Source organism: Arachis duranensis, chromosome 6, assembly GCF_000817695.3.
Source record: "Arachis duranensis cultivar V14167 chromosome 6, aradu.V14167.gnm2.J7QH, whole genome shotgun sequence".
Lineage (NCBI taxonomy): Eukaryota > Viridiplantae > Streptophyta > Magnoliopsida > Fabales > Fabaceae > Arachis > Arachis duranensis.
In genome coordinates, this window is record NC_029777.3 from 35,580,406 (window position 1) to 35,592,395 (window position 11,990).

An 11,990-nucleotide genomic window follows, 5' to 3' on the forward strand; every position below is an offset into this window, starting at 1 on the left:
CTTGAGTTATCTAATTCCTTTGTTGATTGATAATTAGAAGTTGCTAATTGATTTGAATACCTCTAAAGCTAGTCTTTCCTTTAGGAAATGATTAGGACTTGAGGAACCAAATTGATTCATCCACTTGACTTTCCTTTATTTAGTAAGGGTTAACTAAGTGGGAGCAATGGACAATCCTCATCACAATTGAGAAGGATAACTAGGATAGGACTTCTAATTTTCATATCTTGCCAAGAGCCTTTTATAGTTGTTAGTTTATTTTCATTGCCATTTGCTTTTCATGCTTCTTATCCAAAACCCCAAAATAACTCACAACCAATAACAAGACACTTTATTGTAATTCCTAGGGAGAACGACCCGAGGTCCAATACTTCGGTTTATAAATTTAGGGGTTTGTTTTAGTGACAAACAACTTTTTGTATGAAAGGATTATTGCTTGGTTTGGAAACTATACTTTACAACGAGATTTCATTAGTGAAATTCTAAACCATCAAAAATCCAATCGTCAGTCAACTCAAATTTTCGAAAATTATGAGAGAAATAAGGGGAAGATATTTTTTTATTTTTTTGAATTTTTAATGATGAGAGAGAAAAACACAAATATGACCCAAAACATGAAAATTTTGGATCAAAACACTTAATGCATGAAAGAACACTATGAATGTCAAGATGAACACCAAGAACACTTTGAAGATCAAGATGAATATCAAGACTTATTTTTGAAAAATTTTCAAGAAAAGAAAGACATGCAAGACACCAAACTTAAAAATTTTTTATGCTTAGACACTATGAATGCAAAAATGCATATGAAAAACAACAAACAACACAAAACAAGAAAATATCAAGATCAAACAAGAAGACTTACCAAGAACAACTTGAAGATCATGAAGAACATCATGCATGAGTTTTCGAAAAATGCACAATTTTTTAAAGACATGCAATTGACACCAAACTTAAAAAATTGACACAAGACTCAAACAAGAAACACAAAATATTTTTGGTTTTTATGATTTTTTTAAATTTTTTTATTTTTCGATAATAATTTTTAGAAAGAACGAAAAAGAAAAAAAAATTTTGAAAAAACTTTGAGAAAACAAATTGAGAAGAAAATTACCTAATCTGAGCAACAAGATGAACCGTTAGTTGTCCAAACTCGAACAATCCTCGGCAATGGCGCCAAAAACTTGGTGCACGAAATTGTGATCATCAACACTTTCTTCACAACTTCGCATCACTAACCAGCAAGTGTACTAGGTTGTCCAAGTAGTAAACCTTACGTGAGTAAGGGTCGATCCCATAGAGATTGTTGGTATGAAGCAACTGTGGTCATCTTGTAAATCTCAGTTAGGCAGATTCAATTGATTATAATGGTTTTTTGAAAATAATAATAAATAACGCATAAAATAGATGAAAGAGATACTTATGTAAATCATTGGTGTAAATTTCAGATAAGTGTGTGGAGATCCTTTGTCCCTTCTGAATCTCTGCTTTCCTACTGCCTTCATCCAATCCTTCATACTCCTTTCCATGGCAAGCTGTATGTAGGGCATCACCGTTGTCAATGGCTACATCCCATCCTCTTAGTGAAAATGGTCCAAATGCTCTGTCACAGCACGGCTAATCATCTTTCGGTTTTCTCGATCATGTCGGAATAGAATCCATTGATTCTTTTGCGTCTGTCACAATGCCCAACAATCGCGAGTTTGAAGCTCGTCACAGTCATTCAATCCCTGAATCCTACTTGAAATACCACAGACAAGATTTAGACTTTCCGGATTCTCAAGAATAGCCGCCAATAATTCTAGCTTATACCACGAAGATCCTGATTAAGGAATTCAAGAGATACACGCTCGTTCTAAGGTAGAACGGAAGTGGTTGTTAGTCACGCGTTCATAGGTGAGAATGATGATGAGTGTCACGGATCATCACATTTATCATTTTGAAGTGCAACAAATATCTTAGAATAAGAATAAGCTAAATTGAATAGAAGACAGTAATACTTTGCATTAAAACTCGAGGTATAGCAGAGCTCCACACCTTAATCTATGGTGTGTAGAAACTCCACCGTTGAAAATACATAAGTGATGGTCCAGGCATGGCCGAGAGGCCAGCCTCCAAAACGTGATCAATAGTCTCCTAAGATGAACAATAGATTAAAACTGAGACCAAAGATGTCTAATACAATAGTAAAATGTCCTATTTATACTAGACTATTTACTAGGGTTTACAGAAATAAGTCTAAGTGCAGAAATCCACTTCTGGGGCCCACTTTGATGTGTTCTTGGGCTGAGCTTGAGTTTTACACATGCAGAGGCTTCTCTTGGAGTTAAACATTAAGTTGTAACGTCTGTTTGGCATTTAACTCTGGTTTGTGATGTGTTTCTGGCGTTTTACTCTAGAATGTAGCATGGAACTGGCGTTGAACGTCAGTTTGCATCATCTTAACGTGAATAAAGTGTGGACTATTATATATTGATTGAAAGCCCTGGATGTCTACTTTCCAAAACCGTTGAGATCATGCAATTTGGAATTGTTTAGCTCCAGAAAATCCATTTTGAGTGCAGAGAGGTTAGAATCCAACAACATCAGCAGTCCTTTTTCAGCCTGAATAAGATTTTTGCTCAGATCCCTCAATTTCAGCCAAAAAATACCTAAAATCACAGAAAAACACACAAACTCATAGTAAAATCTAGAAATATAAATTTTGCATGGAAACTAATAAAAACATCCCTAAAAGTAGCTAGATCCTACTAAAAACTACCTAAAAATAATGCCAAAAAGCGTATAAATTATCCGCTCATCATGCATCCATATTATTTTTGGCTTAATTACAAGGTTATACTTATGCCTTAATGACATATTGATCCTCAATTGTTTAACTATGTGCTCTACACATACTTGAAACTAGTCATTTTGGCATAATGCTTCATTTGTGAAATTGGATCGTAAATTTATCAAGGGACATATTTTTTAACTATTTAAGTTTTGTGGACCATGCTTGCTACGTGATTGATTTCACCTTATATCTTTCTTTTTCTATATTGTATAGCACCCATGCTCCTCCACTTTTTGTCAATTAGATGATACAAACAACAAAATTCAAAGTGTATCTTTGATTGATGTGTAAGTTTCCAATTTTCTTTGGTTCTTTGAATTCTCTTGCATAGGAACTAATTTCCATTCATTATCAATTTCACAATCACTTGATTCTTGTTTAAATGCTTTCATACTTCTTTATTACTTGTTTGTTTGTCTTAACCTATAAATTTTCTTTAAGGTATCTCAAGAACACTAGAATGAGTGAAGTGCATACTCCTTTTGTGTAATTGTGACATAGCTTTCTATGCTAGTGCGTGAGTTCTAAATCGCGCGCAACTTAGAATTCATGCACTATTTTCATTAATGTCACAACCTTATTAACTCACTTTATTTTAGTGATTCTTATCTAATTTCAACAATCTATGCTTCCTTGCTTTTGCATTTACTCGTCTTACTATCTTATTTTCTATCTTTTAGGATGAGTCACCATAAGCAAAAAGGAAAGCAGAAAAAAGAACATACAGCAGCCAGATGACCCACCAGCTGAAGGTAGGGTGATGACGACTCCTTCCACTCCACTTGACTTTATGTGCACCGAGGACTGTGCAAACTTTTAAGTGCAGGGAGGTCGTCTGACCAATCGGTCAATCTTGGGTAAAAAATTCTAATCCCAACACTTTCACATTTCAATTTTTTGTTATTACCATCTCTTTTAGAATTTTTAGTTGCATTTTTTGGATTTGCATAAAAAACAATAAAAAGGGGATAAAATAGCAAAAAAAAAAAGAATAATGCATATGGGATATGAATTAAAAAGAATGCAAGATTTAAATTCTAGTCCACTTGACCAAATACAATCTTACCTTGACCCTAGCCACATTACAACCTATGGAAAAGCCCTCATGATAATTGCATGCATGTATTGAATAATTGTTGATTGTTAGAAGAAAAACAAATCTTAGAAAGCATGATTAGAGGAGAATTGAGTGAATCAACCCTAAACACCTTAGTGACTGGAGCATTGATAAGCGGATAATTTATATGCTTTTTGGCATTATTTTTAGTATGTTTTTAGTATATTTTAGTTAGTTTTATTATATTTTTATTAGTTTTTAGTTAAAATTCACTTTTCTGGACATTACTATGAGTTTGTGTATTTTTCTGAGATTTTAGGTATTTTCTGGCTGAAATTGAGGGTCCTGAGCAAAAATCTGATTCAGAGGCTGAAAAGGACTGCAGATGCTGTTGGATTCTGACCTCCCTGCACTCGAAGTGGATTTTCTGCCGCTACAGAAGTCCAATTGGCGTGTTCTCAACGGCGTTGGAAAGTCGACATCCTGGGCTTTCCAGCAATGTATAATAGTCCATACTTTGCCTGAGATTTGATGGCCCAAACTGGCGTTACAAATCAGCTTTAGAATTTCCAGCGTTTAACGCCAGAACTGGCATAAAAATTGGAGTTAAACGCCCAAACTGGCATAAAAGTTGGCGTTTAACTCCAGAAAAAGTCTCTACACATGAAAGCTTCAATGCTCAGCCCAAGCACACACTAAGTGGACACTGGAAGTGGATTTTTACGTCATTTACTCATTTATGTATACCCTAGGTTACTAGTTCACTATTAATAGGATCTTTGGACATTGTATCTACACCTTATGACACTTTACACGTTTCTTATTGTATCTTCTACGGCATGAGTCTCTAAACCCCATGGTTGGGGGTGAGGAGCTCTGCTGTGTCTTGATGGAATAATTCAATTACTACTGTTTTTCATTCAATCACGCTTGCTTCTATTCTAAGATATCACTTGTTCTTCAACTTGATGAATGTGATGATCCGTGACACTCATCATCATTCTCACCTATGAACGTGTGCCTAACAACCACCTCCGTTCTACTTTAGATTGAGTGAATATCTCTTGGATTCCTTAATCAGAATCTTCGTGGTATAAGCTAGAATTGATGGCGGCATTCAAGAGAATCCGGAAGGTCTAAACCTTGTCTGTGGTATTCTGAGTAGGATTCAAGGATTGAATGACTGTGACGAGCTTCAAACTCCTGAGGGCTGGGCGTTAGTGACAGACGCAAAAGAATCATTGGATTCTATTCTGACCCGATTGAGAACCGACAGATGATTAGCCGTGCTGTGACAGAGCGCGTTGAACATTTTCATTGAGAGGATGGGAGGTAGCCATTGACAACAGTGAAACCCTACATACAACTTGCCATGGAAGGAGCCTAGCGTGCTCAGGAAGAAGAATACAGTAGGAAAGCAAAGGTTCAGAAGATACAACATCTCCAAAACCTCAACCTGTTCCCCATTACTGCAAAACAAGTACTTATTTCATGTTCTTTTGCTTTTTACAATCAACCCTGATAATTATTGATATCCTGACTAAGAGTTACAAGATAACCATAGCTTGCTTCAAGCCGACAATCTCCGTGGGATCGACCCTTACTCACGTAAGGTATTACTTGGACGACCCAGTGCACTTGCTGGTTAGTTGTGCGGGATTGCAAAAGTGTGATTGCAATTTCGTGCACCAAGTTTTTGGCGCCGTTGCCGGGGATTGTTCGAGTTTGGACAACTGACGGTCTACCTTGTTGCTTAGATTAGGACTGTTTTATTTTTGTTGGTTTAGAGTCTTTTATTTGAGTTTAGTTTCATATTCTAAGTTTGGTGTCCTCTTTGTGTTTTCCTTTAAAATTTTCGAAAAGTTGTGTTTGATTTTCTAAAAATTTTAAGTTTGGTGTCATTTTGTTGTTTTTCTCTTTCCTCATTTCAAAAATCAAATCTTTTTCAAAAATAATTTTCAATCATATATTTTCAATTGCTAATTCCAAAATCTTTTTAATTAACTAATTGATTTAGTTTTCAATTTGCTTTGATCTTATTTTCTTTTAGTTTTCGAAATTTGATTTTTTTTATTATTTGTTTTATTTTATTATTTTCGGTCAAAAAAAATTTCACTTTACTTGTGAATCCATATCATATTCCCTTTCTCCATCATGGACCTAAGTGGAATTGAACAGTCCAGAAGGACTCTGGGGTCATATGCTAACCCCATTACAGCTGCATATGGGAGTAGCATCTGTATACATCCCATTAAAGCAAGCAGCTTTGAGCTAAATCCTCAACTCATTATCATGGTGCAGCAAAATTGCCAGTATTCCTGTCTTCCACAGGAAGAACCTACTGAGTTTCTGGCACAATTCTTACAACTTGCTGACACAGTACGTGATAAAGAGGTGGATCAGGATGTCTACAGATTATTACTGTTTCCATTTGCTGTAAAAGATCAAGCTAAGAGGTGGTTGAATAACCAACCTACAGCAAGCATAAAGACATGGAAACAGTTATCAGACAAATTCCTGAATCACTTTTACCCTCCAAAGAGGATGACACAGCTAAGGCTGGACATCCAAGGCTTTAAACAAGAGGATAATGAATCCCTTTATAATGCCTGGGAGAGGTATAGAGGTATGCTAAGAAAATGCCCCTTTGAAATATTTTCAGAGTGGGTACAGTTAGACATCTTCTACTATGGGCTTACAGAAAAAGCTCAGATGTCTCTAGACCACTCAGCAGGTGGATCTATACATATGAGGAAGACGATTGAGGAGGCTCAAGAGCTTATAGATACTGTTGTTAGAAATCAACATTTGTACTCTAGCAATGAGTTATCCACAAAAGAAGAAGTTATGGCAGTAGCCACTGATCCTAATCCTCAAGAACAGATGATTGAGCTTAATCAACAATTACACCTGATGACAAAATAGTTAGCAGAATTTAAAGAGATGCTTCAAGAAACTAAAATTGCTAACAAGAACATAGAACTGCAGTTGAATCAAGCAAAACAGCAAATATCTAAACAGATAACAGAGGAATGTCAAGCAGTTCAATTGAGGAGTGGGAAGACCCTGAATAACACTGCTCAAAAGAGTAAAAAGCCAAACAAGGAATAATTGACAGAGGACAACCAAACCACTGTTCAAAATCCCTCTGAGGACAGTAAGAGCCCAGAGAGGAATACTTTTGGTATTCAAACACCAGAAAAGGGGGGAAAGCTGGCGTTAAACGCCCATTCCCTGCCCAGTTCTGGCGTTCAAACGCCAGAGAAGGGAGTTTGCAGAGGCACTTGAGCAAATACCTTCTTATGCTAAGTTCATGAAAGAGATCTTAAGTCATAAGAAGGATTGGAGAGAAACTGAAAAAGTATTTCTCACTAAAGAATGCAGTGCAGTTATTCTGAAAAGCCTACCAGAAAAGCTTCAAGATCCAGGAAGCTTTATGATACCATGCACATTAGAAGGTGCTTGCACCAAGACAGCCCTGTGTGACCTTGGAGCAAGCATCAATCTAATACCTGCATCCACTATCAGAAAGCTTGGGTTAACTGAAGAAGTCAAACCAACCCGGATATGCCTCCAACTTGCTGATGGCTCCGTTAAATATCCATCAGGCATAATTGAGGACATGATTGTCAAGGTTGGGCCATTCGCCTTTCCAACTGACTTTGTAGTGCTGGAAATGGAGGAGCACAAGAGTGCAACTCTCATTCTAGGAAGACCTTTCCTAGCAACTAGACAAACTCTCATTGATGTACAAAAAGGGGAAGTAACCCTGAGAGTCAATGAGGATGAGTTCATGTTGAATACTGTAAAAGCTATGCAGCATCCAGACACATCAAATGACTGCATGGGCGCTGACATTATTGACTCTTTGGTGGAAGAGATCAATATGAATGAGAGTTTCGAATCAGAGCTAGAGGACATCTTTAAAGATGTTCAGCCTGATTTAGAGGAAACTGAGAGAATAATAGAACCTCTGAAAATCCCTCAGAAAGAGGAGAAACCTCCCAAAGCCGAGCTCAAACCATTACCACCATCCCTGAAATATGCATTTCTGGGAGAAGGTGATACCTTTCCTGTAATCATAAGCTCTGCTTTAAATCCACAGGAAGAGGAAGCACTGATTCAAGTGCTAAGGACACACAAGACAGCTCTTGGGTGGTCCATAAGTGATCTTAAGGGCATTATCCCAGCAAGATGCATGCACAAGATCCTATTGGAGGATAATGCCAAACCAGTGATCCAACCACAAAGGCGACTAAATCCAGCCATGAAGGAGGTGGTGCAGAAAGAGGTCACTAAATTACTAGAGGCTGGGATTATTTATCCTATTTCTGATAGCCCCTGGGTGAGTCCTATCCAAGTTGTCCCCAAGAAGGGAGGCATGACAGCAGTTCATAATGAAAAAAATGAACTGGTTCCTACAAGAACAGTCACAGGGTGGCGTATGTGTATTGACTACAGAAGGCTCAATACAGCCACCAGAAAGGATCATTTTCCTTTACCATTCATAGACCAAATGCTGGAAAGACTAGCTGGCCATGATTATTACTGCTTTTTGGATGGCTATTCAGGTTACAACCAAATTGCAGTAGATCCTCAAGACCAAGAGAAAACTGCATTTACTTGCCCTTCTGGCGTGTTTATCTACAGAAGAATGCCTTTTGGTCTGTGTAATGCTCCTGCAACCTTTCAGAGATGCATGCTATCCATCTTCTCTGATATGGTGGAGAAATTCCTAGAAGTCTTCATGGAAGACTTCTCAGTATATGGAGACTCATTCAACTCCTGTCTTGACCACCTAGCACTTGTCCTGAAAAGGTGCCAATAGACTAACCTGGTTTTAAACTGGGAGAAATGTCACTTTATGGTGACTGAAAGAATTGTCCTTGGGCACAAAATTTCAAGCAAGGGAATAGAGGTGGATAAGGCAAAGGTAGAAGTAATTGAAAAATTACCACCACCTGCCAATGTTAAGGCAATCAGAAGCTTTCTGGGGCATGCAGGATTCTACAGAATGTTTATAAAGGATTTTTCGAAAATTGAAAAACCTCTGAGCAACCTGCTAGCTGCTGAAACACCATTTATGTTTGACACACAGTGTCTGCAGGCATTTGAGACCCTGAAAGCTAAGCTGGTCACAGCACCAGTCATCTCTACTTTTCATGTCGTTTGTTGGTTTGTCATTCATCAAAACCTACGAATACAAACTTCGCATACAAGCAACATGATTTACAGAATGGTCCAATGACATTTTCAAAAATTCAAATAGACCATAATAGAATATATCTAATATGGTCCATTCTGAAAACATGTCAGATGGACACCTATTGGTCAACTGTTTGTATCTTTCCCAAGCTTCATAGAGGGATTCACCATCTTTTTGTTTGAAGGTCTGAACATCCACTCTAAGCTTGCTCAGCTTTTGAGGAGGAAAGAACTTATCCAAGAAGGCCATGACCAGCTTATCCCAAGAGTCCAGGCTATCTTTAGGCTGTGAATTATGTCACAGTATAGAGATTCCTTTATGTTAGTAGGAGAAGAAAGGGGAGAAGAGTGAATAAGAGTGGGTTCGGATATTTAGATGAAGAGAGGTGAAGAGAAGTGTTAGTAAATAAATAATTAAATAGAATAAGAAAAGAGAGGGAGAATTTCGAAAATAATTTTGAAAAGGGGTTAGTAATTTTCGAAAATTAGAGATAAGATAAAATTAAAATTAAAATTTAAAACAAAAAGGAATTTTTTAAAAAGAGATGAGATATTTTCGAAAATTAGAGAGGGAAAAGTAGTTAGGTGGTTTTGAAAAAGATAAGAAACAAACAAAATGTCAAAGAGTTAGTTGAAAAAGATATTAAAATCAAATTTGAAAAGATAAGAAGATAAGAAGTTAGATAAGATATTTTGAAATCAAATTTTTGAAAAAGATAATAATTTTGAAAAAGATAAAATTTTGAAAAAGATATGATAAAAAGATAAGATAAGATATGGTTGAAAAAGATTTAATTTTTTAAAATTTAAAATTAATTACTTCACTAACAAGAAACTTCAAGATAAGATTCTAGAACTTAAAGATTGAACCTTTCTTAACAAGAAAGTAACAAACTTCAAATTTTTGAATCAATCACATTAGTTATTAGTGTAATTTCGAAAATTTGATATAAAGATAAGAAAAAGATTTTGAAAATATTTTGAAAAGGATTTTTGAAATTTTTCGAAAATAATAAAAAATGAAAAAGATATGATTTTTGAAAAAATTTTAAAAAGATAAGATTTTTAAAATTGAAAATTTGACTTGACTTGTAAGAAACAACTAATTTTGAAAATTTTTTGACTAAGTCAACTTCAAATTTTCGAAATTTTGAGAGAAAAAAGGAAAATATATTTTTTTTGATTTTTGAATTTTTGATGATAAGAGAGAAAAACATAAAAATGACCCAAAACATGAAAATTTTGGATCAAAACACAAAATGCATGCAAGAACACTATGAATGTCAAGATGAACACCAAGAATACTTTGAAGATCATGATGAACATCAAGAACATATTTTTGAAAAATTTTTGATGCAAAGAAAACATGCAAGACACCAAACTTAGAAAATTTTTAATGCTTGGAAAATATGAATGCAAAGATGCACATGAAAAACAACAACCAACACAAAACAAGAAAACATCAAGATCAAACAAGAAGACTTACCAAGAACAACTTGAAGATCATAAAGAACACTATGAATGCATGGAATTTTCGAAAAATGCAAGAAAAATTTTTAAATCATGCAATTGACACCAAACTTAAAAATTGACTCAAGACTCAAACAAGAAACACAAAATATTTTTTTTATTTTTATGATTTTATGAATTTTTTTGGATTTTTATTAATTTTTTTCGAAAATATTTTTGGAAAAACGAAAAATAAAAGAAAAATTTTTGAAAAAGATTTTTGAAAAATTTTTGAAAAGAAAATTACCTAATCTGAGCAACAAGATGAACCGTCAGTTGTCCATACTCGAACAATCCCCGGCAACGGCGCCAAAAACTTGGTGGACGAAATTGTGACCCTCTTTGTATTTGCATGAGATTTATTTAATGGCTATTGGCTATGTGTGGACACAACTCCATTCAACTTAACCAGCAAGTGTACTGGGTCATCCAAGTAATACCTTACGTGAGTAAGGGTCAATCCCACAGAGATTGTTGATATGAAGCAAGTTATGGTCACCTTGTAAATCTCAGTTAGGTAGATTAAATGTTTTATAATAAGTTTGAAAATTAATAATAAACAGAAAATAAAATAGGATAGAAATACTTATGTAAATCAATAGTGGGAATTTCAGGTAGGCTTATGGAGATGTTGTGCTCCTCTTGTATTTCTACTTTCTTATTACATTCATCAAATCCTTCTTACTCCTTTCCATGGCAAGCTGTATGTAGGGCATCACCGTCGTCAATGGCTACTTTTCATCCTCTCGGGAAAATGGTCCTATGCGCTGTCACTGCATGGCTAATCGTCTGGAGGCATCACCCTTGCCGATGGCTACATCCCATCCTTCAGTGAAAATGGTCCAAATGCTCTGTCACAGCACGGCTAATCATCTGTCGGTTCTCAATCAGGTTGGAATAGAATCCCTTTATTCTTTTGCGTTTGTCACTAACGCCCAGCCTTCAGGAGTTTGAAGGTCGTCACAGTCATTCAATACCGGAATCCTACTCGGAATACCACAGACAAGGTTAGACTTTCCGGATTCCCGGAATCCTACTTGGAATACCACAGACAAGGTTAGACTTTCCGGATCCCCATGAATGCCGCCATCTATCTAGCTTATACCACGAAGATTATGTTGGGGAATCTAAGAGATATGCGCCCGGCCTAAAGTAGAACGGAAGTGGTTGTCAGTCACGCGCGTTCATAGGTGAGAATAATGATGAGTGTCACGGATCATCACATTCATCAAGTTGAAGTGCAACGTATATCTTGGAATAAGAATAAAAGAGAATTGAATAGAAAATAATAGTAATTGTATTGAAACTTGAGGTACAGCAGAGCTCCACATCCTTAATCTATGGTGTGTAGAAACTCCACCGTTGAAAATACATAAGTGAAAG

The 11,990-nt window shown here is 36.0% G+C and overlaps 1 non-coding gene across 1 annotated transcript; it reads left to right on the forward strand.

Moving 5' to 3' along the window:
- Positions 1-9,202: 9,202 nt before the first annotated feature.
- On the forward strand, positions 9,203-9,306 carry LOC127739905 (small nucleolar RNA R71). The gene has a single exon (XR_008000647.1). It is a non-coding gene; the product is annotated as a small nucleolar RNA R71 (small nucleolar RNA).
- The last annotated feature ends 2,684 nt before the right edge of the window (positions 9,307-11,990 follow it).